The sequence below is a fragment of the Pinus tabuliformis genome, chromosome 7 (genome assembly GCF_031772625.1).
Source record: "Pinus tabuliformis cultivar Carrire ecotype Pingquan chromosome 7, CPIR1, whole genome shotgun sequence".
Lineage (NCBI taxonomy): Eukaryota > Viridiplantae > Streptophyta > Pinopsida > Pinales > Pinaceae > Pinus > Pinus tabuliformis.
The window spans coordinates 905,735,552-905,762,779 of NC_142293.1; positions in this window are offsets into that span (position 1 = coordinate 905,735,552).

Sequence of the window (27,228 nt, forward strand, 5' to 3'; positions counted from 1 at the left end):
TATCAATCCACACACCTATGCATAATATAATTATGAATTCTATCTTGATATGTGCTCACTGCTTAGGAATGGAGTGTTAATATAATTATAGAATGCATAACTCTTTCACACTTAGGTTTCCTCAAAACTGGGTCATCAGGCACCATCACCTAATATTCAAAAGGCCTTATCTTGTCAGGATGAAAATTTACTATCGTTATGAGGGTCCCTAGTGACCTGAAACCATCTAGAGGGAAATTATCTATTTTAATATGTATTATCACAATTCTATTAAAATATGTATTAACAGTGGCTGATTATAAATCTCTCAAGGTGTTCCTTGTATAAGTACTGCCATTAGTGTCAAAGTTCCTAGTAAATAACCTATGCCCTCTTCAAGGAATACACAATCATTCAAGGGACTATGTTGTCACCAGTATCTAGTCAGGAATGTGCATATGATAGGTCGCCTTGTAAAAACCAGAATATATCCTTGCCTCACTCGTCTTGGATAGGTGATTGCATCGAAGAATATGTTAAATGTGGAATGAGATACAATGCATAAAATGTCCTAAATGTTGCATCCCTACCACGTCCTTACCTAAGAATGTATATATATAACAAGAGATATGTTGCCTGATTTGAAACTTGAACTGAAGATTGGTCACATGCTGAGGTTCATGAAAGTGAGTCTTGAGACACACAGATACCATAGGGTAAGATAACATGCATGGCATTGTCCTTGAGCAAGTGATAGCCATTGTATAACTTGCAAAGTTATTCCTAACTTCTCTAATTTCAAGAATGGTGCATAATTATTTGAACTGTTAGAAAATTGCAAATGTATACTACCTGAAGGGTTGAAAATTTAGTCGGAGGTGTCAGCATCGAAGAAATTTACTGATGTTCTTACTCTTCCACAATTAGCCTCTAGTACACTATAGATTCTCCATTCTAGAGGGTTTTTCCATATTTAGATTAAAGATTTTACTGTAAAACATAGCAACAGTGATTGCTTGTATTCTTACTTGATACCTCAATTCACTATAGTAGTTTTACAATGACAAAATTATGGAAAATAATAATAATAATAATAATAATAACAATAATAGAAATATAAGGGGGTGTGTTATAAATTTCTCTCTTCCAAAGCTTTATATCGCCTTTATGTATTTCATTCAAGGACAACCATCTATAGATGATGCAAGAAAATAAGTACATGTTTCAACAAAACATAATATATTAAATTACAAGTAAAACACATGTAATTAAGTTGATCAACAAATAATTTAAAAAACACTCGGCATATAAATCACTACTTACCCCATGTATTTTCCAAGATCATATATAGCTTGTTTGACATTGTTGTCGAAGTCATCTGGGAGAGATAGAGGTAGAACATAATGCAACAATAAAAATGAAACGTTATTTATTTAATCCAAAGTAGACAAAAAAACCATAAGATTTATATATACCAAAATAATTACCTTAATGAAGGTATGCCAATCATGTGTTTTTACCCCACCAAATTCACCTTTCTTTGTTAAGATATTATTTATGTTTGAAGAAAACCTTGTGGGAAATTTAATTCTTCGAATGACCTCTTTTATATCATCACTTTTCTTCTCTGTTAATAACCATGGAAGGTTGTTTCAATCTCCATCGTTATTTGATCATATCCCACTCTTCATTGCATGATTGGCTTCCACAATGTCATTACAAATTTTCTAGATTTTGTTCTTTGCCCCTCCTACCATCTATGATCCACCATAAAGTTTCTGCCACATTCTTCCTAATATGAATTATAAAACAAATGAGCTATTCTTAGGTGTTCATAGTAGGGAAACCTCATGAATTGAGCAGGATTACTTTTCATTCCTCGTGGAATCCCATGCCCTTCATGTCGATGATTTTTTTTATATTTCAGCTTCCATAGGTGAGGTGTCATTCTTCATGACTTTAACCCAGTCCCTTATTTCCTGTTGAAAAGATGTTTTTCAGTAGCATGATACCTATAGTTCTTAGAGAGGAAGTGCCTAAAATCATAAAACACCTCATTTCCTAAACTTGTTGAATGACAAGATTTCATCTTAGGACCACAAACTGGACATGCAAATTTACCCTTAGTTTGAAGGCCTACAAGATATGGATTAATGTTAATTATAAATGAATGGGTTATTTAAAATGCATGCATGATATGATCTAATTGAAATAATTATATACTATTAAAGTGCAATGGAACATTACATACCACAAAAATGTGTTAATCCTAGGGCATCATGAATTTTCCATACAAGTATGCCATGGAATTGAAATTTCCTTTGCCTTATTAGTTTACAGATGTCATACATACCGATGCCAACCCATAACTTTATTAACTCATCGATAAGAGGCTTAATATATACTTTCATATCTTTAACTTGGTACTTACCTAATTGTTTGAAATTACACATAATTACTACAATGACATATACATATAAGTAAATAAATAAATCTAGCATATTATAATGCAACAAACAAGACAAATGAAAATGTTACAATATTCAAAAAATTAATGTAAACAAATACCTGGAACAAGCATTGTCAACATAATATGCTACCTCTTTATTGACATCCAAGAAGGAAGATTGTTGTTGATAAAAAAAATCAGCCACATTGAATAAATAGACTTGAGGTCTCCAAATGGATTAACACCACCATGTGCCAATGAAAGCCTAACATTACGAGGTTCATGTTTAAAATGCAGCCATTTTTCCTCAATTTTCCTAATTAAATAACCATATGTATACATTCGAAGGAAACCAACTTCACTTCTCTTCCATGCATGGAAATCCATAAACTCTTCTATTCTTTCACATCTGAACAATCATTGTAAAGTGGAATTGTGGGAATATGATGAAGAACATTTTGAGGCACCTTTTTTGTTATTTGATCTGTTTGATATCTATTGTTGTTACATTTTAGGCATTTTTTTTTTCGAATCATGTTTCCCATAATATATACTATGATCATTAGGACATTCATCTATAGCTTGATACTCCATTCCAATTTCTTTCATAATAGCACATAAATCTCGATATGTGTGAGGTAACTCATTTGGTAATGGTAACAAAAATTCACCTAACAATCTAAACCAACATAAAAATTCACTAGTTAGTGTAAACAATATTAATCATAAATATTGCATTCTTATTTTACACATTAATTAACACTAAAAAAAAGGAAAATAATCAACCTTTCATGTGATGAAACATATTACATTATACATTAGGATCTGTTTCATACAAGAGTTTGACAAACCATTAAAAAACTTTAAGTTCACCAACAATAATGTAGCAGAGAGAATATTTTTTCTTCAACCTTCATAAATTTGTGTCGTTTCCTTCTCTAGCACAGGTTTATTATCACAAAAAAGTGCATCTTCATTCTCATCAACGCAAAGCATGTCTTGTATCAATTGATTTGTCCCATCATCTTGAACTATCATGTCATCTACTTGCATAGGATCATTATCTTGAGCTTCAATATTTTCTCCATCTTCCTCAACTTGTAGAACATCATTTCTAACACTAATACTTGGTGAAATATTCAAATCACGGTACTTAGGGGGGCACCTTGACTTAATAATAATTTCAAAAAAGCATGTGAAATAATTAGTCTGCAGAACAAATATTATAACAACAAAAAAATTTACAAATATGATTAATATAAAGATAATATCTATAATGATTTATAAATAGCATGACCTTACCACTCAATGATATTCGTTCCCCTTCTTCAATGTGCCCATTCTTCCTATAATGTTTTATCAATTGTTACATATGAAATTATCCACGAACGTTTGCCCCTGCAAGAATTGAAAGGGAAATAAACTTTCCCATAATTAACCCCTTACAAATTAGTTAATCCTTATCTAATGTTTTTTGGTATTCTTCCAACAAACACAAAAAAAAAAAAAAAAAAAAAATTATATGAAACAAATTATGTTTTTCACTCACAAAAATGACCTAATTATAACCTTTCAGAATTATTCTAGTTATAGCAATGATGTCGCAACATCTCTTACATGCGAGATATTATATATTTATTTATTGTGTCAATTGCAATGTTAGATGACTATTGAAAATCAAAGATGACCAGTTGAATAAATGGTCAAATTTGTAGAGAAATGGTAACAAGAAACTCCAGTTTAATTTGTCCTTGAGTTAAACTGAGAATTAAAATCGAATTCTATTCTCATAGAAACTTGTAAATAGCTAATTAAGTTTAATTAACTTAATTAGCTTACGAATTTCAAGTTGGAAGTCTTTCTAAAGTCATGTATATGTTCTCCCTAAATTATAGGGGTCCAGTATGAGTTTAATTGTGAGTTGTAACTAGATAACTCAATTTACTGAGTTATGTTCAGTTAAATTAGTTCCAAACTATTTGTGGAACTAACAGAGAGTTAACAGTGATTTTGTGCACTAATGCATCCACTAGTGCTACTCCAATTAACTAGAGATTCCCTCATCAGAAACTCATGCATGTCGATTATGAGAAAGACCCAGTTGAGATTAGAGTGCATGGATATTGTACTATCAGTTGTATGATTTACTAACTTGTATAGATCATGCATGTAATCAGGAACTGAACCTAGTGTGTATTGCGCAGTTTTGGATGCACTGGATTCCCATTACCATGGGTTATTCAGCCATAGGAATTGTGCAAGGAAATAGGGGCTTGGAGAGCTATAGAATTGGCTAAGTTTTGGCCAAGAGCTTTCTTGTGAGCTAAGGATTGATTATACTGAGTGTTGGGATTGTTCTTGTGAGAACAAGCATTGTATTATCATCTTGGATTTCTGATATATGCAATTCATATAGTGGGGTTTTTAGCTGTGGATTTCCCCAGATAAATGTTGTGTTATGTGTCTTTGATTATCTTCCTCTTGTCGATTATTGTTTTCATTGATCTATTGGCTTTCGCTGGTTGAAAGTAGAAGTAGATTCTTGTCTTTTCTTTAGTACATTACATGAGCTTGTGAATCTACATGATTCTCCACAAAATTAACCTTGGTGTGAAAAAAAAACATTGAACATCACAATTGAGATAACATAATGTGGTTCATCGCAATTCTGACCCAAACATAGTTTTTCTAACATGCAACGAATTGCTTCTATCATCTCAATTGTGACACATTACAGATCATACATTACAATTAGGACTTATGATAAATATTCCATCATAATTGTGATGAATGTGGGCACCAAAAATAAAAAAATAACATGTTTCTTAAACCTTTGCAACAGTATGGACCATACTATTAGACTATACCATCACAATTTAGTCTTATATGTAGTAATGTCACAAACACTGCATTATTAACTTGTTCACTAATCTGTTATTAAACCATGATTTTTTCAATTAAGACATGATTAGAAGATACAAGATGAGTTTATCAATTTTAAGCATATTGAGCACCATATGATTTATTGATTAAGCATCCCAATACAATGTGAGCATAGATCCAGTGGGTAGTTCAACCCTAAGGCTGCCACATGCTAAACACCCTATTAGGCTTAATTTTCCCCTTTTCCGGCCCTTTAACGCTCCATGCCCACATATATATATGCATATCAAAAGCGGTTTACAAGCCTTTAGCCTTAAACCCAAATCACCCCGCTTCACACCCTTTCTCTACAAAATATAGACCCTTTACTCTACACAAAATGACTATTTGGCCCTTTCCTGAATCTCATTGGAAAACCCACAAAACGTTAAGGTTTCACTTTTTTTATCGGAGCACCAACCGTACACAGTAGTCAAAGCACTGCGCGTTAATGACCATTGATCTAGTTCTATAGGATCTAACGGTTCCGATCAAATCGCAATGTCGGTGATCGGTGGTTACAAGGGTTTGCACTATCGGCGCTTTTCCTTTGCCTGATCCGATATCTCTATCGTTGTCGGCGATTTGCAATGGCCATTTGATATATATATCTATATATATATATATATATATATATATATATATATATATATATATATATATATATATATATATATATATATATATATATATACCCCGCTTCTGAATGCTGATGCGATATATATATCGGAGATCGTAGTCGCAAGGGTTGGGACCGCTCCACTTAAGTGATGCGATAACAATGCCGGACCTGATATCATTCAACGCTCCTTTGCATAAACTTTCAAGTTTGCTCTTTTGAATCCGCTAAGGTTTTGGTGTGATTCCTTTTGGAAATGGCTCTCGGCGATGCGATAAGGAGAATACAAAGGGTCGATCTGATTTGGTTCTATGGACCTAATAGTGATACAACTTTGATCTAAAGGGTTTTAAGTCTGGTTTCTCGCTCCAAATGCATTTTACACCAATACTTAACATATTTGGGTTTCTTGCCTGCGAAACCAGAACGATGCAACACGCCCACCAGTTGACCCTTTAACACAACAATTACATTAAAAAACATGAAATACATAGGCCACCATCCATATGGTATGATTTTAGATGAAAAACCAAGCATACAAGGCCTCCACGGGCTTTTTGATGCACTATGCACACAACATTTTTTTTATTTCCAATAAACAATACAAAGTCATTCCTTTCTCTGCATGTACACACGAAAACACAAAAATACAATTTTTGAGGCTCTCTGCCCTCTCGGCCCGATTATTCTAGTTTTTGGCCTTCTTCTCCCACGCTGTCGTAGGCTTCCAGATGCTCTCGAATACTCTCTCTGTCTCGTTCTCATCATTTTTCTGAATTATACAAGAAGACACAATTTATACAAAGAAATGGATTCATGAACCAATTCTAGTTCAAAACCAGAAATCCCTCAATCTCTCCTAAAGATTCTCTTCAAACCCAATCTTTTCTAAACCATTGCTAAATCAAGCTTTTAAAATTCCTCATATTCTATTCTAGCCAAATAAATCTAACTATCTGGCTTGATCTCCACACAAGGAGGATCAATCAGCCACATATACTCTTTCTCATACTTTTCAATAAATAGGCACTCCCATACATTTAAATAAATAAAATTAATTAAACTATTGTCTTCCAACCCCTTGTTAGTCACAACATGTGACCATGCTATCACATTGCTGACTAGGCCTGAATGCTCCTACATCAGACTCCCAAAGTTGAAAGTTTCTATGACCTCTTGGTCATGTGTTTCTTCTGTTGTCCATCCAGTATCCCAAACTTTACTTTGTAACTGGTCATCACTTCCATCATGTTGCTGATTCAATTCTTCTGCCACTGTCACTTCTGTTCTCCCAGATTTCCAAATCTTAATTTTTTGTTGTCCTATGTCCTTGCTGATATAAATTCTTGTGGTTAATTTCTCCTTCTTGTTGTCCCTCTTCTCATCTAATTTCATCTTCCACAATTTCTCAATTTCCTTCTTACCATTTGTCTTTAACTAAACTCCACTGACATCTGTCTGCTGTACATTCTCCTTTGCCATATAAATTATAAGATTTATGTCCCAATCTTCCTTACCTCTGCCATTTACAATCTATTGTTTGTACTCTATAGCCTCTCTTTCATTATCATCAAAGATAATCCTTCCCTCCATGTTATCAAATTTATCTAATAACTTTTCTAGGTAGATGCCAATTCCTTCATATTCAATGAGCATGTCGTTCGTATATGACTCCTCTTCCCTGTGTATGACAGATTTTCCATTACAATTGTCAAATTCAAAATAACTATGGTTTTCAATCTTCATAGCTGATTCTACCATCAACTCTTTATACTGCCCTTCTGCAAAAGTTATGAAATTGTTATCAATTTCCATTCCCATACTTTCCTCTGCATTACACAGTGTTTCTTGTTCTATCACGAGATTATCATTCAGCAATTCAAGAGCTAGGATTTCTTGGAACATTTCATTATGAAGTATCTTTTCATCCTCTATACTTATTCCGTGGCAACAAAATGATGTTGTTTTATCTTTTCCTACAATGGAAACATAATTCTGGTTTTCTAAAGATTCTTCATAGTTTACATTTTCATTAAAATAATTCACTTTAAAATCACAGAATTCCTGAACTTTTACATCTATCAACATCATCATGCATTCCTTCACAGTTTCCATAATATTTTCATTCTGGCTTTATACTGAAAATACTTCATTCTGGTTATCATCACAAACTTTTATTTGTTTATCTTCAGCTCCTTTAGCCATGACAATTTCCCTGTCAATACCATCATTCTCAAAATTATTAAATACATGCTCAAAATATCTTTCTGCTTCAGCCATCTCTTCCAGTAATCTCACTTCTTCATCAACATGCATAAGCACATTATTCAATTGTTGTTCATCACCTGTCAAACCTAAAAACATGCACAGCATGTCAGTTTCCAAAATGCAAGGCTCTTCATTCGAAGCCTCAATGATCAGTTCCTCATGCTTCTCTGAACTATTCTGATAGTTTACTAAGTTATTGAAGAATTCTTCCTCAACATCTCTAGTTTCTTCCTCATCAAAGAAAACTTATGGGACTACAACCTCTTGACTATGCTTGGAAACTTCATCATAAGTTTGTAAAATACCTTCCTATTCTACACAATCTCTTCCAACACTCAGTTTGTCCAAAGAAGATAACAATGCCTCCTTCCCTTTTTTGAAAAGACTTTGATCTTTCAAATATTTCTTTGGCTTAACTCCTTCAGCTAAGTTCTCTGTGTCAGCTTTCCTTTTCTTCACTTCACAAATCTACAATGCACTTGCTTCCTTTCCTGTTACCATTTCCCATTGGTCTTCTATCCATGCTAAAATTCCTTCAAATATGATCCAATAAATTTTTACTAAAAGAAGACACAACCATTCAGCCATACCTTTTAATTTCCTCCACCAACTGAAGTCTTGGAAGTCCTTATGCATCCCCTTTCTTGTTTGTCTTGCCTTTTCTCCTTTCACCTTTACAGGTTCAAATTCCTTAGGCTACATACCTGCAATTTTACATTCACATAAATAATTAATCCCAAAAATATGAGATCCTCTTGTCTCTAAGGATGCTATCAACACATTCCTCTCATTCTGATCTGTATAGATCAGTTCTTCTCTATTGTCATCACTATCTCCTTCCCCAGGGAGAGATCCTTTCTCTGGTTCACAGATGTATTCTATTCCTTCAATCTCAAATGTTCGAAGTAATAATTTCTCAGCACACAATTCTCTGACAGGATATTTAACTCTTCTTCCCATGTAAAATCCTTGTTTCCATTTTTCTCTAATTCCTTTCAATACCAGCTTCTCCAAATGACTGAGTTCTACCTTCATCTCAACCAACTCTATGTCCTTTTCTTCTTTACTCATTCCTTTGAGTCCAACTGCTTCAACACTCCTTTCCCTCTGTCTGTGACTTTCCTCTGTACCCCGGTCATAACTATCAATAGTCAATTCCATTCCTTCCTCTGGTGAACCTTCCTTGTTCCCTAGTAAGCTACAACTAACCTTTTCCATTTCACTTGTAACAAGTCTTCTTCATGCCTCACCAAAATTCCCTAAGTTTAGCCTTTTGGCATCTATTGGTTCTTTCTTCGAACCTTTCACTGACTAAAAATTCTACCCAGCACTCCTCTTGCTGGAATTGTTATCTCCTATCCACAATCACAATTGTGGGGCTGCCTCAACAACTTCTACCCAACCTCAGTTGGAAGTTGTTCTCATCTCCTCTTGGATACTCCTTGCTTTAGGTTCTGAATCTTCAATTGTTCACTTCCTTCTTCACTCTGTAAATTCATTTACTATCAGGTATTGTCACCTTTACTCATCTGAGAGTTCATCTTGCCTTATCTTATTTACATAGCTCATATGCTATGATGTTGATGCAACTCATTCCACCTTTTAGCAATTTCACTACTTCCACTGACCTACACAATCTTATCTCAAGATACATCAAAATATCTTCCAAACCTGCAATATTTCCTTCAAAGATGTCTTACAACTAATTCCCATTCCATCAAGTAAATCTTTGTCAAAGGGTTCACCTATTTACCATTTCATTTAGACTTTCCATTCAAAAGACTCCATATAGCCAACAACTATTTCTCTTTTTACTTTTCATAATGGACTCTTCAGCTTTCAAGATCAATTAAAATTAGATTTGAAGTTCAATTATATTTACCCATTCATGACAGGCACTACCAATTCCTCCTGATACCCTGGTTGTAAGCAAATCCTATTTTGCTTCTACAAGTCCCAAAATTCATTCCTTGTAATGGTTCTTCCTTAAATCCTATTAAACCCAATCTCTGTTCTTTCAATCATCAATATCATTGCCCTTAACATACTTCAAACAATCCTCAATCATTCTCAGTTTTCACAAAAATTCTTCAAACCATTTAAATGAATTCAATGCTATAGTAAACCACTATTCTGCTCAGCTTTAACTTCTAAATCTTTTACCTCAATCAAATTAGTCATGCAATCAACTTTTCCTGAAAGGAAAACACTTCCTCCTTTGAAATTTCAATCGTCTGCTATTCTTTAGACATTCAAATACATGTCTGAAAAATTATCACATTAAAACATTCTTACCAGACTTTCCCAGGCATTCACTGCTTCTCCATTCTGATCTCAATGTCGTTTGTAGTATGATCCTCATCTTCATCAAATTTACTTTAGGGCAATTACACATCTGCTGGAATTAAAATTCGGTTTCCCAAAACAATCTTTTCAGAGCGTTAAGCTAGCTCTGATACCAAAAATGGTGCAACCCTAAGGCTCCCACATGTTAAACACCCTATCGGGACTTAATTTTCCCCTTTTTTGGCCCTTTAACGCTCCATGCCCACATATATATATGCATATTGGAAGCGATTTACAGGCCTTAGCCTTAAACCCAAATCACCCCGCTTCACACCCTTTCTCTACAAAATATAGACCCTTTACTCTAAGCAAACCGACTATTCGGCCCTTTTCCGAATCTCATTGGAAAACCCACAAGATCTTAAGGTTTTACTTTTTTTATCAGCGCACCAACCGTACACAGTAGTCAAAGCACTGTGCGTTAATGACCGTTGATCTAGCACTATAGGATCCGACAGCTCCAAATAAATAGCAATGTCGGCAATCAGTGGTTACAAGGGTTTGCACTATCGGCAATTTTCCTTTGCCCGATGTGATATCGCTATCGCTATGAGCGATTTGAAATGGTTGTTATATATATATATATATATATATATATATATATATATATATATATATATATATATATATATATATATATATATATATATATATAAACCCCGCTTCTAAACGCTGATGCAATATATATATCGGAGATCGCAATCACAAGGGTTGGGACCGCTCCACTTAAGCGATGCGATAACAATGTCGAACTCGATATCATTCAATGCTCCTTTGCATAAAATTTCAAGTCCGCTCTTTTGAATCCGCTAAGGTTTTGGTGCGATTCCTTTTGGAAATGGCTCTCGGCGATGTGATAAGGAGAATACAAAGGGCCGATGTGATTGGGTTCAATGGACCCGATAGTGATACAACTTTGATTTAAAGGGTTTGAAGTCCGAGTTCTCGCTCCAAATGCATTTTACACCAATACTTAACATATTTGGGTTTCTTGCATGTGAAACCGGAACAATGCAACACACCCACCAGTTGACCCTTTAACACAAAAATTCCATTAAAAAACATGAAATACACAGGCCACCATACATATGGTATGATTTTAGAGGAAAAACCAAGCATACAAGGCCTCCACGGGCTATTTGATGCATTATGCACACAACACTGTTTTTATTTCCAATAAACAATACAGAGTCATTCCTTTCTCTGTATGTACACACAGAAACACATAAATACAATTTTTGAGGCTCTCTGCCCTCTCAACCTGATTATTCTAGTTTGTGGCCTTCTTCTCCTACGCTGTCGTAGGCTTCTAGATGCTCTCGAATCCTCTCTCTGTCCCGTTCTCTTCTTTTTTCTAAATTATACAAGAAGACACAATTTATACAAAGAAATGGATTCATGAACCAATTCTGGTTCAAAACCAGAAATCTCTCAATCTCTTGTAAAAAGTCTCTTCAATCCCACTCTTTTCTAAACCAACGCTAAATCAAGCTTTTAAAATTCCTCATATTCTATTCTAGCCAAATAAATCTAATTGTTTGGCCTGATCTCCACACAGGGAGGATCAATCAGCCACATATACTCTTTCTCATACTTTTCAATAAATAGGAACTCTCATACATTTAAATAAATAAAATTAATTAAACTATTGTCTTCCAACCCTTTGTTAGTCACAACATGTGACCATGCTTTCACATTGCTGACTAGGCCTGAATGCTCCTGCATCAGTGTGATGCATCAATGGTGGGTCCCTGTTGATGGCTAGAATTGACCATGTCCAAAATTAAGAAAATCACCTAATCAGGGCCCTAATTAGACCCTTTTCCTTTTGGAATGGTGATTTCGACCAATTAAATTGGTTCAGTTACCACTATGAGGTTTCACTCTAACACATGGTTTGTTATTGTGGGTGTAGTATTAAATGTATGAAAGGAAAGTAATATAAAGAGTTGAATGACTTAATCTAATAAAAATAAGGAAGAATGATAACATTAAACTTGTGTGTGTGTGAGAGAGAGAGAAAAGTAAAAAGGTAGAAATAAGCAAGAGATATAGATCACTGGTTTCTTTGTTATGATAACTCAACTATAACTGGAAAGATAATTCATTTAAATAGTTAAATGAATTTAGTTAATTTGTAGTACTCACATATCATATCAAATATTAATGTCTCAACATGAAAAAAATCAACAAATCAATAGTGATATATTGATATCATTCAATGTTAAAACAAAAGAACATAGATATCGATTTCAACAAAACGATGATCAAGCAAACAAGAGAAATAGTACCATATCTACTTGGCCTTGTTGAAACATGAAATCAAAGTGGCCCAGCAATTAAATTATAAAATAAATATGAAATAGCGCAGATTTTACTTTTTTTATGCAAAATTGGAACCCCAAACATAGGGTCGTAAAGCAGTTTATATAACATTACAAAAAATTGAAGGATAAAGCCTTCCTCCATGATTTTCTCAATAGTAAAAATAAATTAGGAAAATTAAAAGTTTGTTTAGATTATTTGATAAAAATAAATCCTCATAAGGTTGAAGAAACTTTCATGGGAGCATTATTAGCTTATTTCCAATGAACATAAACTTCTAGAAGAGATGTGAGTTGCAATGGAGATCAGGCTTATTATTGACTTGGCAATTGCAAATATGTACTCTACAATTGGTAGTTCATCGGTAATCTTGTTACTCATCAAATTGGTCATTTGGAAGAAGCTTTTTGGTTTAACCATATATTTCCAAATGGCATCGAGGTCAACTTTATGAAGTTGTTTGCTTTGAAGTTCTCGTCTACCCTCTTGCACCCTTTTCCTTAGCGCATTTGCTTCTAGTGATTTCATTTCTAATACCTCTAGCTCTAATTATATTTCTTCATTAACCTGTATGATAGATTCCATTAGTCGAGAGATGTTTTTTTGTGCCATCATGATCAATTCCTTAGAAATGTGCAAGTTAGATTTCTTCTTTTGCATTACAATGATTCTAGGTTGGCCAGGGAAGTGTCCTTTCTCATCATTCTACTAGGACAATATTTCAACTAGTTTCCTCTTTAATTCTTCAATTTTTTCCTCTTTACCAATAATATTGTTAAAGAAGGAGCATATCAGCGGTTCTTATACCTATGCTGGTTCGTATACCTATACTAAACTCAACCTGTCACAGAATCTTTTATGTTCATGAAGATTTTGTGGAGTGATATCAATTATTTGTTGCTTAAATTGCACCAAGTCCATTGTATTTATCACTACTTCTTGAAACTCCAATTGCAATTCATTCATAAAGAAACTCCAATTTCTTTATGTTTATTTATGACTTGAAATCAAATATGTATTTTATTTCTTTCTTCCTATCAAAGCTTTAACTAAGTTTGTATTTGATTTCCCTGTTAGAAAAACTATTGCTCCAAGTGTTGAATTTTTCATCCTTCCATTTAACAAACTCTTTCAATTTGGCAGTGTCGTCAATGTTAGCATTTGCATATGCCCCAAGATAAAAACGCCAATTCTTCAATAGTATGATTTGTTCTAAGCATAGATCCATTCCAAACTGTCTATAAGAAAAATTTAGTCACTTCCTTTGTATCTTCAGTGTTTCCATTTTTTCTGTTTTCCATACAACAACATTCCACTGAGGACTATAAAAGATTTCAATTGGGGGAATGTATTCCATCTGAACAAGTGGCATGGAAATTACTACTATATCGTTCTGCTCACTGACATGAGGCATCGAGCTAATAGGAGTTTTTATTAAGAAATATATAGCAGCTAGACAAGTCTCACATTAATCAACAACACTGGGAGGAGGCATATTAAATTATTGTTGTTTTACCTAATTTTTTGTATTTTGATTAGGAGCAAAGGTAGGAGGGATAACATTAGGCATTCTCTGAGATACATCTATTGTTATGTTTTTTAACTCTTCCCATTTCTCATGCATTTTAATTACAGATTGAGTTCTTTTGATAAGTTCTTCATTGAGAAACTCACTAGTAACTTCTGAAATAACCTAACCAACTTGTACAAGTTGCTTTACAGGAATAGTTTATGGAACTTTGGATGTGGAAGCTTTTTCGAAAATAGCTTTTTTCATTGATTGTTGTATAATTAAATGCAATGAAGCTCTTCTTTCTTCTTTAAATGCTAGAAAATGTCAATACCTTTCCAGGAGAAGCTTTTTTTCTTTCATCCAAACTTCTTGATAAGACATGGCTTTACAAAACATAATTTTCATGCACATAGTTCTTCATAGCCACAGAGATGCAATGTTCACCAAAAAAACCCAAAGGTTCACAGTGTTTTTAAGGTATTTGGTCTATTTTGAGTGTGTGAAATTGATTAACTCTTTTTTGTCATGTTAGACATTCTAGAGGGTGTAAATTCCATCCTTAATTGTGAAAATAAGCCACATTTTCTAAAATTTCTTTTGTAATTTAGCTACAATACCTATTTCAGATGTCTGATAAGCTATTTCCTTATAGACCATCCTATCAACGACAAAAATGGGTAAAGAATGTGATGGTTCCTAATAGCCATATATTCTTATGTAAGAGAAGTTTTCTTCAGAGTACCAATCACCAATTCTTTCAATGCATTATTTTGCCTCTTCTGAAATCTGAGGAGGTCTGGTATTGAATATTACTTTGTAAATAAGAATACTAACGAAATGACAAACCTAGTAGAAATGATCGAAGTAATTCTTCTACCAGAGATTGTTATCGTATATATGAATTGGGAATGCTTCGGTAGATGACCATTTCCATACCATAGCTGAGAAAGAAGTAGAAAGGAAAAGGGCATCCATAACAAAAGCTGACATACAGAAGTGGGGGTTATGAGTAGAAGTTCTATAAACGAGGAAATATTTGATATGATTTGCTAGGTTGTCAAAAAGGAAATTTTCCCAGAGAATAACCCTCTAAAGACTCTAAATAATAGGAAACCAATCCAAGTGAAAATGTGATACATATTTCTTAGCATAAATACTTTTGAGCATAAAAAAAATAAAGGAAAACACTACAATTAGAGAAGTGGTAGGATATTCCTTATAGGAGTCTTCTTTAAACATATCCTCATTAGTCCTCGATGCTTTGATTAAATTGGGCATTTTCATGTTGAATTCAATACATTATTATTGTACGAATTTGTTTATGAATTGAGTATTATAAGTAATCTTGGGCTTAAGCATCTTATACATAACCTAGATACCTTAAGGGAAAATGGAGCTGACAATTGTTCCATGATAAGTACAAATTAGTCACCTAGAGGTGTCTTCATTCTCCACTTCGAAGCACATCATATCTATGTATGGGAGTATCTTAGGGTGTGCAATGATTTTGTGAAGTGTGTAATTTTCAGTATTTTGGAGGTAGGTGTCTGAGTTGCCTTCTACTCCTTCATCTATAAGAATTTGCACCATAATATCATGTAATTCTTCTTATATTAGCTTGTACATGCTACTTCGTGTAGATATTACTGTGTCCTTACAGATTCTTGTGTCTGAGAACAAGCATGTATTACAATTCTTCTCGTTTACCTCTTTGGGAGCTGGTTGAGGAGGTTTTTGTTGGCATTATGATGCATGTGTTGTACTTGATGGCAACCCTCTCATAGAAGATCATCTCACTTGTATACATTCAGATGAATCTATAGAAGAAATATCAGATGTGACAGAGTGCATAGGTTACCGGACAACACAAAGCGATCAGATGACAGTTCACAAGTAAGCTTTGCCATCAAGTCCAAAGGGGGAGATTGTTGGCATTATGGCTAAAGTGTTGTCCTTGATGGCAACCCATTCAGGTGACAGATCACAGTACTTCAAGTCAGCAGCAGAGATTGATGATCAGCTATCAAATATTGAAGAAAATAAGGGGTACGCAGGTACACCTTACAGAAGGTGCGTACACGCAGGCCGGTGTTACATAAAGTGCGTACATACCCGCAGTTATCCCGTTCAGGAGGTGCGTACCCCCAGTTCACTTACTTCAAGGCAGAGAAAAGCACACGTGGGGTTTCTTATGTTTAACCCTTGGTATTTAGCCGACGGTATTGTGTTATTATGGTTTTGGCTCGTGGTATTGATCCATGATTTGAGGAAGAGCTTGCCTATATAAAGTAAAGGAGATCATTTGGCTTGAGTATGCTTGGGTTGAATATCTTATGGGAGTTTGATCTGAAATACTATGATCTCTTGGTGAGTAATGTCTAGATCTATAAGGCGAATCTTCTGATGGGTCGAGATCATCTTGGCGCAAGATCAGATCTGTAGATCTGATAAACTGGGGTATGCTTGAAGTCCGAAAAGCACCTATAACCTCAGGACCGCAGGCGCAACACAGTGAAGGTGCGGAGGTACGCGGCGCCACAGAAGGCGCAGGTGCGGAGGTCCGCGGCGCCACAGAAGGCGCAGCTGCGGAGGTACGCGGCGCCACAGAAGGCGCAGGTGCGGAGGTCCGCGGCGCCACAGAAGGCGCAGCTGCGGAGGTACGCGGCGCCACAGAAGGCGCAGGTGCGGAGGTCCGCGGCGCCACAGAAGGCGCAGCTGCGGAGGTGCACGGCGCCACAGAAGGCGCAGGTGCGGAGGTCGCGGCGCCACAGAAGGCGCAGCTGCGGAGGTGCGCGGCGCCACAGAAGGCGCAAGTGCGGAGGTGCGCGGCGCCATAGAAGGCGCAGGTGCGGATCTGCACAGGGATGCACAAAGAAGCAGAAGACACAGTGCGGAGGTGCGCAGACAGGTAGAAGGTACAGGTGCAGAGATCCGTAGGCTCTGAGCAAGTGGAAGTGCGGATATCCGCAGATCTATACCAGTGAAGTTGCGGTCCCTGCTTGAAATTTGTTTTAATTGCCTTTGACTATTCTGCAGGGTTTTGGGTGCATAACTGATGTTTGGTTACTGTATGAAAATTGGATGAAACATGGCCTTTCAGATTATGTGTTGTGCTTCAGTGTATCCAGTATGAAAATTGATGAAACATGGTACCTAGAGGAGAGAAGATTGTAGGCCGGCGCCTACGTACTAGTATCTAAGCTAGTACAAGAGCTAAAAGAAATCTTTGGAGCATTGTAGCAGGTAGTAGCCTGCGTACTAGTAAATGGATCGGCTAGTACAAGAGCAAAGGGGATTGTAGCTTCCGTACTGGTATAAGACTGCACCAGTACAAATATTGTAAAAGGATTTTCTTATTAAGAAGAAGATTGAGATGACTTGCAGCAGGTGGTTTTCTCCCGCATTGGGTTTCCACCTTATATCATGGTGTTCATGTGTGTGCCTTATGTGTGATGATCTACTTTATGTTACTGCATCTGTTAACTGATAATATGGTTGATAATGTTCTAATGCACTCATTGAAGATCAATTAACTTAATCATAAGAAGTTGTGGAAGTAGCATATATGAATCAGAGTTTGAAAATGAAAAAGTTTTATTAATGTGATAATACTGATTCACCCCCCCTCTCAGTATTATTTCCAACAATTGGTATCAGAGCAGGTCCTTTGATAGAAGCTTCATCGCTTGAAGGAGATCCGTGGAACAATGGGAAAGAAGCTTAAGAAGAAAGCATCTAAGAAAAATAAGTCATCTCAGAAGAACTATGACAGTGGAAGAATCGATTGGGGATTAGGCATAAGAAGCTCTTCAGATTCAGAATCAAATTCAGAATCATTATCAGGTATGAATGTGTTATCCTCTGATGTTCCAGCTATATTTCCTTGTGAAAGAGATGGAAGTGATAGTGAAACTACTGAACTTGCTCTTATGGGTGAACAAGAAAGATATCAAATAGAGGCAGAATTTAAAAGGCTGACAGACAAAATTAGAGATCAACAAGATCTATTGAACAAAAGGGAATGTGACTTCAAAGAAGAAGCTACCAAACTAAAGGCCCAACTAGAAGAAGGAAACAAGGTAAGAAAACTACTCAAGGACAAGGAAGACCAATGTCAAAAATTGCAGCATGAAGTGACATCATTAAGAAAAGAAGTCAACGAAAGAAGCACAACCATCAAGAAACTCAAAGATAGATCCAGCTACTATGAAACTCTTGAAGCTACAATCCTCTCACTAAAGGGAGATCTTGAAGAATCAAAGAAGCAGAATGAAGATCTACATCAAGCAATTGAAAAACAAGACAACGAAGTCATCAGCTTAAAATCCCAGCTGGAATGTGCCTTCCAAGTTCGTCAAATGCAGCAGGATCTGAATGAAGAACAAGAAAAGGAGATTCTCAAACTAAGGGAACAAATGGAAGAAGGAAGAAAAGCTGAAGAAGATTTGAAAAAGCAATCTCTTGAAAAGGAAGAACAGCTTCAGGTTGAGGTAAATATCTTGAAAGGTAAAATAGAAGAAAAGGATAAGATTTTACGATTTCAAGATAGCTCTAAAGTCTTGGATGATATTCTTAGTAGTCAAAGGTCTCCTGCTATAAAGACTGGTCTTGGTTTCCATGAATCGGTTGAAGGTGAATCTAGTTCACAAGGTGAAGCAAGGAACTCTAAAGAGAAATCTAAAGTAATCAACGAAGAAATAAAAGATCCTTCTCATCATCAACCAAGGAAAGAGATTTCTCAAAGAAAATCCTTTACTCCTCCTATGAATAATGTTGAATGTTATGTATGTCATAATCTTGGACATGTTGCAGCTAGATGTAGAAGAAGAAGAGTTCAAGACCATTATGCAGAAAGGTCATCTCAATCAAGGTACTTTTATGGATATTGCTTTGCTTGCAATATGTTTGGTCACAAAGCTGCTGATTGTTACAGGAGGAATATGAAACATGTAAGATGTTATGCATGTGACAAGCTTGGACATATAGCTAAGGAATGTAGGAACAAAGTGTGGGCACCATATCAAAAGGAGAAAATGTCATCATCACGCTTGAAGATATGGAGGAAAAAGGAAGTACAGTCAGAAAAAGGCGGCACAGCACAACGTACAGACGTACCAGAATCAGAGGGAGCTGAAAGTACAAAACTTCAGTGTCCTGAATCTCATATGCAAACTCCATAAAGGGAAGTCGCGTATATACGCGAGTTGGATACTGCACAATCGCGTATATGATTATTTGAAGAAAGGCAGTAGGCAAAGTGAAGTTGGAAATGAATCTGATCAGATCTGGGCATCTGACTAACTGTGGCACACTGGTGAACTGCCAATTCGGCCCTAATCAGAAGTACGCAGAGCAGAAGAAGGGGCACTGCGTGGGTACGCAGAGCAGAAGAAGAAGAATTGCGTGGCTACAGTAGAAGTACGCGGCGCGATAGAAGAAAAGGTGCGTGTGTACGCACTGTAATAGAAGATTTTCTGCGTATATACGCAGTGCAGCAGAAGGATCTCTGCGGGTGTACGCAAGGGAGTAGAAGGTGAAGTGCGTAGCGACGCAAGACAGATAAAGAAAAACTGCGTACCTGTCTTAAGGCATTTATTGGCTGACTTTTTGATAAGATCTGACAGATGGCACCAGTTTAGGGGGAGCATATGTTCTTAATGCATTGTTGGCATTATGGTCCTTGGTGATGATGCTTATGATTCATCTTACTATGGTTATGAGTTGTTCACATGGTTCTTGGATCAGATTTGTGGTTGATTCTCTAATGATGCTTGCATGGAGTCTTTATTGTTCTTGGCACATATATGGATGAGGATTGTTGGCTGGATTCATGATTGACTATTCAAAGTTGCATTGTTGGAGACATAATGATGATGAGATATTACCTATATAGGTTGTTTCGTACATATGTTGATTGATGCAGATGCTTCCATTTGATGACTCTTGGTTCATGTAGATCTAGACGGTTATGAATGAGTTGATGCAGACGTACCTTGCTGTTGACAGATACTATGAAGCAGATCATACAGTGTTGTTGCTGATGTTTATCTTAGGTGATTGGTCTTTATGTAATAGTGTGTCTCTATTGTAGTTATCTCTTCAGGTCATGTAACGGCCTATGTTTCCCCACTATGCCTGGGATGAATGATGTTATCATATGTAAATTTTTGTATCACCATTGTGATGAATGTATGTATTGAGTCTTTTGGTGATAGGAAGGTCATTTATGATATATAGAGTCATGTTCTTCTTGTAGAACATATTTTTGCAGTCAGGGGGAGCTTGAGCATGAACAAAACTATATAGCAGAGCAGACAGAGCATTATCAGATTGGAGCACCATGGCATATACAAAGGGGGAAGTTCATTCAGAGACTTCAGCAGATCTGGTTTATAGTCAAGGAGAGCATGTTCTTAGGGGGAGCATAACCCTTTGCCCTTGATGTCAAAGGGGGAGAGTGATTTGGTGTTGTTGCCATCAAGTCCAAAGGGGGAGATTGTTGGCATTATGATGCATGTGTTGTACTTGATGGCAACCCTCTCGTAGAAGATCATCTCACTTGTATACATTCAGATGAATCTATAGAAGAAATATCAGATGTGACAGAGTGCATAGGTTACCGGACAGCACAAAGGGATCATATGACAGTTCACAAGTAAGCTTTGCCATCAAGTCCAAAGGGGGAGATTGTTGGCATTATGGCTAAAGTGTTGTCCTTGATGGCAACCCATTCAGGTGATAGATCACAGTACTTCAAGTCAGCAGCAGAGATTGATGATCAGCTATCAAATATTGAAGAAAATAAGGGGTACGCAGGTACACCTTACAGAAGGTGCGTACACGCAGGCCGGTGTTACATAAAGTGCGTACATACCCGCAGTTATCCCATTCAGGAGGTGCGTACCCCCAGTTCACTTACTTCAAGGCAGAGAAAAGCACACGTGGGGTTTCTTATGTTTAACCCTTGGTATTTAGCCGACGGTATTGTGTTATTATGGTTTTGGCTCGTGGTATTGATCCATGATTTGAGGAAGAGCTTGCCTATATAAAGCAAAGGAGATCATTTGGCTTGAGTATGCTTGGGTTGAATATCTTATGGGAGTTTGATCTGAAATACTATGATCTCTTGGTGAGTAATGTCTAGATCTATAAGGCGAATCTTCTGATGGGTCGAGATCATCTTGGCGCAAGATCAGAACTGTAGATCTGATAAACTGGGGTATGCTTGAAGTCCGAAAAGCACCTATAACCTCGGGACGCAGGCGCAACAAAGTGAAGGTGCGGAGGTACGCGGCGCCATAGAAGGCGCAGGTGCGGAGATCCGCAGTGCCACAGAAGGCGCAGCTGCGGAGGTACGCGGCGCCACAGAAGGCGCAGGTGCGGAGGTCCGTGGCGCCACAGAAGGCACAGCTGCGGAGGTACGCGGCGCCACAGAAGACGCAGGTGCGGAGGTCCGCGGCGCCACAGAAGGCGCAGCTGCGGAGGTGCGCGGCGCCACAGAAGGCGCAGGTGCGGAGGTCGCGGCGCCACAGAAGGCGCAGCTGCGGAGGTGCGCGGCGCCACAGAAGGCGCAGGTGCGGAGGTGCGCGGCGCCACAGAAGGCGCAGGTGCGGATCTGCACAGGGATGCGCAGAGAAGCAGAAGACACAGTGCGGAGGTGCGCAGACAGGTAGAAGGTACAGGTGCGGAGATCCGCAGGCTCTGAGCAAGTGGAAGTGCGGATATCCGCAGATCTATACCAGTGAAGTTGCGGTCCCTGCTTGAAATTTGTTTTAACTGCCTTTGACTATTCTGCAGGGTTTTGGGTGCATAACTGATGTTTGGTTACTGTATGAAAATTGGATGAAACGTGGCCTTTCAGATTATGTGTTGTGCTTCAGTGTATCCAGTATGAAAATTGATGAAACATGGTACCTGGAGGAGAGAAGATTGTAGGCCGACGCCTACGTACTAGTATCTAAGCTAGTACAAGAGCTAAAAGAAATCTTTGGAGCATTGTAGCAGGTAGTAGCCTGCGTACTAGTAAATGGATCGGCTAGTACAAGAGCAAAGGGGATTGTAGCTCCCGTACTGGTATAAGACTGCACCAGTACAAATATTGTAAAAGGATTTTCTTATTAAGAAGAAGATTGAGATGACTTGCAGCAGGTGGTTTTCTCCCGCATTGGGTTTCCACCTTATATCATGGTGTTCATGTGTGTGCCTTATGTGTGATGATCTACTTTATGTTACTGCATCTGTTAACTGATAATATGGTTGATAATGTTCTAATGCACTCATTGAAGATCAATTAACTTAATCATAAGAAGTTGTGGAAGTAGCATATATGAATCAGAGTTTGGAAATGAAAAAGTTTTATTAATGTGATAATACTAATTCACCCCCCCTCTCAGTATTATTTCCAACAGTTTTTGCACTAGAGGCTTCTTTCTTGGTTGCTTTCCCATGGTTGATGTTCTTGCAGAACTTGCTGGCTGAACAGACTGCAACATAGAGAAAAACATGAACTATGGCATAGTTTAGCAATTTGAAAACTATTTAGAATTATGAATTGAGGAAATTATGGAAAATCATATTGAGAAGAAGGTAATTTAATTATTGCAAAATAATGACTGCATGCAGAGCAATATTTCCATCAAACCTGAATCATATTAACTTAAGTTTAAATGATCTGCATTTATTTATCGAGGTTCCCTTACTAATTAGAACTTAATAAATAACCTTCTAACTAATTACCTATTAGCTTATAATTAACCCTAATTCATATCACGGGAGTAATGCACTATTCAAGAGATTCTTCAGAAGGATGTTGCAACAAGATGGAGAATTGTTTGCCATATAATCAAATAATTTTGATGTTAAATCCTTGTGATTGTGTTGAGTTGTAAAATTTTAACGTGGAAAATTAGCATGACACATGGAAACATTTAATAGGGGCACATGGAAAAAACATCCATGTAGAACATTAACAAGGTCATCGTAGGTAGGATTCCTTGACCTAAAATTAAATTTTACCATTTAAAAGGGCCACGGTCCACAAACTGATGAATGCCACAAGATGGGGAGTTTTAGGAAATTTGATGGAGAAATTTGTTCCCATTGTGGGGCTTTATGGAAGAGGGCATACTTAACATATGAAATATCGGGGCATGATTTACATGAAAATTTGATGGGAAAATATTATGTGATATGATGGGAAATTATTCTTTGCATTGTGGGATGATTATGAATTATTTTTTTCTGGATCACCCAGGGGGACGAGAGCTCAGATAGGAAATTGTATGTGAATTCTTGGGAAAAATTAGGTCACACTGCAGGACTTTTCCAAAGGTATTTAAGTAAAAAGAAAGTGTGGTCCTGAAGTGAGTCGAGAAATTTATGTCGGGAGAGACATGAAAGGGACTATTCATTAATAGTGCTTCAAGGTCTTGGGCATTTTTTGGATTTTCAAGGTTTTATAAAGGGCTTTTCCAATGTAATATGTACAATGTGGAAAGACAACACAACTTCACAAAGATGAATGTGCTAAGAAAGACGAGAATAAAGGGGAAGGGTAGGATATATAAAATATAAGGGTCCCCATTTTATTATAGATGGAATACAAATGGGGGGTTGTTCTTTTACCACAATAATTGGTGGCACATTGTTGTTATAGCATCATTCAACACTCCTGTAGACCTGATGCTCTTTTATGGCCCTGAGCAATCCTTTTTCCCATGCAGAATTTACCTTATACTAAAAAAATTGTATTTCAAAATCCATACAGAACTCTGCCACACAAAAACACATACATACGCGGGTCCCACAACACTATACCCACGTATACATTTTAAATATGAAAAAATAAAATAAAATACTATTTTTCAGGAAGGGTTTACGGGTTTTATCGAGAGCCCACCTACAGTAGTTTGTGGCCTAACTAAAATAACCAATTTGAGGTGGTATATATGCACCCCTTGGGTAGGGCTAATGGATAGGAGAAGAGAGATATCAACATTATACTTGATTTCCCCCATATCAAGTTTGCTTTTCCCATGCCTCTTGCACTCCCAGTCTCTAGGAAACCTTGGTTTCCTTTGTAGAGATGATCAGCATCCTTATCTATCATCTTATTGCACCTATTAGAGAGATTGTCTTCATGGCTTGGGTTGGATGGATCTAGAGGAAGGCTTCATCAGTGCCTTTGTCCTTGATCAGGTTCTATCTATCCTATACATATTGTTGTTAATTAATAAAGAAGCTTACGTCTTGTTCCCGATATATGTTTTCATCTTATGAATGATAGTTTGAATGGTTATATATGATGATCTAACATATTCTTATGTATGCACATTGAATCATATATTATGTATATGCTTTTAAGATTTATTTGCAGGTCTGCACATCTTGGAAGAAGAAGAGGGTTTGGACCCTACAAGAACATCTTCAAATGTAAGACCTTCAGGTATGTCTTTGAATACAACTTTGACCATTCGAATGTTTGGCATGCTTGATTGAGTGTTCTTTGTTGATTATTTTATCTTGCTCTATTGAGGCTTTTAACCCTTGCCTTAGGGAACGTTTCCCACCAACATAATTGGCTACTCCACTAGGGATACCATCAAGTATTTCCTAGAAGGGTTTTTTTTCTTTGATCTAGGTTTAGCTTTCTATTTCTTGGTTTTTTCTAGCCTTCTCGAGTCTTAAATGATTTTTTCATTCAACATAATCTTTCAGATCTTGGATTTATTTTTATTTTTTCCTCAATTTTCTATTTATATGTGCTTTTTGTTATAGATAGTTGCATACATATGTAGTTTCTTCCAAAGAAACCAATGTATACACTTTTTGCTTCACATACAATCACGTACATACGTTGAACTGTATTTAAACAGTCAGATTCAGATCTGAAAATGAATTTTTTTCATTTTTGGGTTTTGTTGGGGCCTTGACCAAGTTTGTTTAGGCTTTCTTGATGTGTATGAAGTATGGAATATGCTTGATTATTGTTGTTGTTGGTGTCTTTCATCTTGTTGTAGAAATTCTTATGTGAACCTAGGGTTTGCAGTTTTTGAAGCTATTTTTGTTTGAAGTTGGGTTCTAGATCTTCTTTGTGAAGTATCTGGTTGTTCTGTGGCTCTAGAATAGATCTTGTTTCTCTTAAACTTGTTGATAACCCAATCTTTGATTTGCTTCTCTTGTGACCTAGAAGTTGGATTCTTTTTGCTTTCTCTTTCTTGTTTTCGAAAGGGGTTTGTGATTCTTGGATGAGTGAGAGATTTCAATTCTCTGGAGTCTTTCTGATTTTCAGAGTCTTTTACATATTTCTAGCCAAACTCTTGAAGTGATTAAGTCTCTCATTTGCACTAGTCTTTTAATCTTTGTGATCATTTGTGACTAGGTGGATTTGAGTCTTTTTCATGCCTTTGGTATTAAGATCTTTGATTGTTTTCCCTTTCTAAATTTTAAGTTCTTTAAATATTTAAAAGAAAAAGAAAAACATTTTCTTTGTTGTTTCTTTTCTTTTGTTTCTTGGTTTTGTAGTCTTTTGGGTCTTTAGCAAGTCTATGAACTTTTGTTACAAGGTTAAAATTCTTTTTCTTTGAGGAGTGCTTTTCCTTTTGGGATTTGCTTCTCTTTGCTTGTTTGAATTTGCCTTTACCTTTGCAATCACATTTGTTTACATTTAAGCCTTTCTTTGATTCTTGAATTTACATGACAGTGTGCATTAGGTTAGATGAATTTTAGAAATCATTAGTCCTTTTTGTTAGTTTTTGAATGTGTCGGTGCTAAATTGAAAAATAAAAAGAGTTTTTTTTGCTTTCTTAGGTTTCTCATAGAACCCTTGTCGTTGAAGAAAAGGAATTGTTGTATTCTCATGTAGCCTATGTTTTCTATTGATTTCTTTTACACCAGAACATCATCAGTTTCACTTACGCTTCCATTTTCTTAAATAAAAACCAACTAAAATGAGTGCCTAAATTAGAATCAACTAGACTTTTTCTTTTTTTCATAGCAACATCAACTAATCTAGGGAATTTAGGGCCTTGGAATAGGTGTGTGGAGAGTAAACTCTCCAAGGCCACTTAAACTAAAAGTATAGAAGTTTATTAATGAGTGGAAATCTAGTTTCATTAAGTTGTTCGGGAAAGCTCCTCTAACACAAGAGTCAAGCACGAGGATGTGTAAAGATAAGGAAAGAGAGATCGCGTGCCCAAAACTGTTTCACTCAGCTTTTGATCAAGAATTGGTGACCTTAGTTTCCTTTCCTAGGGACCACACAGGTGACTACGGGAGGGAATGCCCATGGTACCTGAGGAAGATGTTGTATCACTTTCATAGTACTTTTGGAGGGTTCCCTTTCAAATCTTAGCTTCTTGTACCGGCAAAGGCTATTGTCTAGAGGTCAGCGTAACTAATTCTGATACCTTCTCCAGTACGCTTGGGCCCTCATACACAGCCATATGGAGTCGAGTCAGCCTTTTAGAATGGTCTGGATTTTCTTCACTTTCTTCACTTTCTTTTATTTTGGTGTCTGGTCTTAATAACTTAGAGTGTAAGTACTTGGAAGTTGTTTGCTTAGTTGTATCTTTAGGACTTTTTGAGAGAGTGCTTTGTGTGCCTAGCTTGCCATAGGTTATTTGAGTCTTTAATTTGTGTTTATATATAAAGGTGGTTGATCAACTAGTTTTTTGTTCTATAAGGCTTCATGGGCTTTCACCTACAAGTGTCGAGCCTTCACTAAGAAGGCGTAGGAGTAATTTTGCTAGTATTTTGAACTAGAACAATCTAACGCAACGGATACAAATCCTTCACCATGCCTCTTAT